Below are 3,714 nucleotides of genomic sequence, written 5' to 3'. Positions count from 1 at the left end.
TTTATCTCTAAAAATAATTTATTTAACACACCACTCTCAAGACTCTGAAGGTGAAGCTGAAGAGTCATAAGCGGCAATTCTTTCTAACTATGATCGACAAAAGTTTATTTATCCTTCCAAAACAAACTTTTAGGCGAGTTCACACCTTACGACCGCAAGGGACTTGCAGTAATCTTTGGATTTGGAGAAATCTCATATATCTTATTCTCATAATGACTTTTATTATACGACTATTATGTAATTTTACCTTATAAGGTCAAGAGAACTCGCAAAATATGGCACCGTATTATGCTAGTCCTGTCCCGGTTTAACCGGTTTAACCGGGACAGGACTAGCATAATACGCTCGCAGCTTTTCGCAACTTTTTTCATCATGTTTCGAGGTGAAAGTGACCCAAAAAATCTTCACTATGACACGAACACTGACCTAGATTTCCTAGACATCAATTTTGAAATAGATGACGATGTTCTTTTAAAAGTTTTTGAAAACCCGCAGGATACGACAGTCGAAGTACAGAAGGACAACGAGCTCGAGACCACTAATTTCGCCGATGAAGATGAAGTATCAACATTCATAAGAGAAAACAGGAACAAAAACACTGCAAAAAAGACACATAACGATTTACAAGTCTTCTACAGGTGGGCAAAAACGATTAAAGAAACAAGAAAAATTGAAGAGATACCGCCTAATGAGCTGGACAAACTACTAGCCTGTTTTGTGGTAAAAGTACGCAAGCAAAATGGCGATGAATTTGAACCAGATACTCTTACCTCCTATTTACGTAGTATCGACCGCTTCCTTAGAGAACAAGGCAAACAATACTCCATTTTGCTGGATAGAGAATTCAACCGTTCTCGGGAAGCCTTGGCTTGCAAAAGAAAGGAGCTCCGTAGGCGTGGGAAAGGCCAGAAGCCAAACAAGGCACAGGGGCTGAGTACAGACCATATTCAGATATTATGGCAAAAACAACAGCTTGGCAACAATTATCCTCAAGTCCTTCTGCGTACAGTTTGGTTTCACAACACTGTTTACTTGGGTTGGAGAGCACAAGATGAGCACCATCGTGTAAGATACGGCGACTTTGAAGTCAAAACAGATGGAGAAAGAGAGTACGTGGAATGGATTAAGGAACGCGGAAGCAAAACTAGAACAGGCGAAAATGAGTTCGTCCCGGATCGTCCGTTCAATCCTAAGATGTTTGCAACTGGTGGACCTCGTTGTCCAGTGAAATTATTCAAGGAGTACATTTCTCATGTACCACCAGAAATGAAAAAATCAGAATCTCCTTTCTACTTGGCAGCCATTCAAAAACCATCATCAGAGATATGGTACAAGAGACAACCACTTGGAAAGCACTCGCTGGCACAGTTCATGAAAGAGATGTGCAAAGCCGCCGGTATTGAAGGCCGTTTTACCAACCACTCGGCACGAAGAACCATGATTTCAACGCTACGAAAAGAAAACGTAGAGCCTCTGAATATAATAGCCCTGGCTGGCCAGAGAAACCTAAAGTCTTTGGATAGTTATTCAGAAGCGTCAACAGAGCAACAGCACGTTATGTCTTCCAAATTAAGTGAGCACATCGAAGGAAGAAAACTAACGATAGATTCGGCCTTGAGTCCTAAAGTACCGCTTCAACTTTCCAGTACTCTGACATCCAATCCATTTGAGCCTGCAGAACAGCCAGAATCCAATCAAAGCATGTTTTATGGAGCTGTTTTCAATAACTGTTCTATCAACTTTGGTAGAGATCATCATGCTTTGGCGGTTGAACCATCCCCCAGTTTTAAGAAGAAATTCAAGAGAATTGATCCATTAAACAGCGACGATGAGCTATAAGAACTAGTGAACTCACTAAGCTTTTTGTTTTTTGCTGGAATTCGTCTTCATGATTCTAACTTTTCAAAACTTTTGATTGTTAGTAAACTCATTTTTAATCGATGCGAAGTGTTATTTTACGAAGATCATATCTAGTTTGACGAGTTTCATGTCAGTTGTCATGTAATTTGCCTATTGACCAATAAGATTAAAGGCACTTGATGGGTTTCCTTGTGTTTACGTTTTTTCTGAGATAGCGTGCGGACCTTGAAAACTCAAAAAATACTGATAAACTCGCTCAAAAAGGGACAAATACATATCAGTTTCCAATGTCGTATAATAAATAACTTATTTGGGTTTTTTCCCGTAATACGGGCTGATATTTTACGAGTTGCGAATTTATTTTTCCTCGTCCCTACGGGACTCGGAAAAATACATTCGCAACTCGTAAAATATCAGCCCGTATTACGGGAAAAAACCCAAATAAGATATAAGTATTTATTTTGCATTTTAGTCTGACTCGAAGTTCATTTATGATTTCAAGTGCAAAGAAAAATCAAACGCCGGACGAAAATATAAACGTTTCAAACTACAAGGACATTTGATATTTTTCTCTTATTCTCTTGATTTCAAAAGTCTGTTTGATGAGATAATCAAATCCGACACATGGGTGTCAGATACCAGATCGTCATCAGTACGAGTAACCATAAGATCAAGAGTATGACCACCATTAAAAACTACTACTAGAAAGACGTATTTTAGCTGGAAATTTGCTGTTGAACATGATTCCCCTATAAAATCCAACAAAATCACAGAAACTATAGACAAATTACCGGCAAACATTGTAAAATCTCCAATGAAACATTAAAGCATAAATAATTTGGGTTATTTATGTTTTTTCAAGCAATAAATCGTTCAACTTCAAGCTAAATTGTTGAGAATGAATCCAACCAAAACATGGCGACAAGCAACCGAACTCTTTACGGTCAATTCAACTCTAACATATCGCTCTAAATAAATTAATTAAACAAGAAATGGCCATTAAAATAGGTAATTTACCTTTAGGATGCAGTATGAGCCCGTAAAGATCCATATTTTAGGATGAAAAAAAGGATTTTTAGTCAGAAAATGTTTACACAACAACTTTTGTCCTCGAATGCTCCTGAACTCAACTGATACCATGTGACCGCCTCGATTACATGTCAAGACAAACCAATACCACGGGAGAGGGGAGGGGATTGATTCATGGTTCAGAGTGACTTTGTAACCTTTTTTTCCAGTGAAAATAAAATATTTCCGACAAACACCTATAAGATATCTTTTTTCAAACGCACTACAACAATCATAAGACTTTTTTTAATATTTTCATGAGAAAGTGAAAAAAAAATTCTTGCTGAAATATTAATTTTTGCTAAAGTTTTAAAGTTATGAGTTTTTGGGACAACAAATTGGATCAATGTTCCTATCTTGGTAAATTGTGTACGATCTCATGTGCACGATCTCGCATCCAACACGATTTCATTTGTAATCGTACACGATCGGCTTGGACATCGTGCAAGGTTAGTTTTGGATATCGCGCACGATGACACAAATAATACATCAATCACTTTTCGGTTTCGATTTGGTTTCAACTCATTCCCTAACAAATAGTCGCACACCCTATATGTTATAATATTAATTGTATGCGTTCTGTTTGCGCATACAATATATAACAATTATACACCCTTTACGATAAAAGTATCTTAGTTTTACCTCAATAGTACCCAGTGTCTCTCACGCAAATCATCAGGGCCTGCTGACTTGTCGCGCACATATAGTATAGAAAATCAAATGTATAGTATGCAGAGGCGGATCCAGGATGTTGTTCATGGAGGGGTGCTGCGCACAAAGTTAACC

The sequence above is a fragment of the Actinia tenebrosa genome, unplaced genomic scaffold, assembly GCF_029948245.1.
Source record: "Actinia tenebrosa isolate PJP-AT-01 unplaced genomic scaffold, QUT_ActTen_1.0 PGA_scaffold3__52_contigs__length_22856419, whole genome shotgun sequence".
In the NCBI taxonomy this organism is placed as follows: domain Eukaryota; kingdom Metazoa; phylum Cnidaria; class Anthozoa; order Actiniaria; family Actiniidae; genus Actinia; species Actinia tenebrosa.
Note: the sequence above shows the minus strand (reverse complement) of the source record.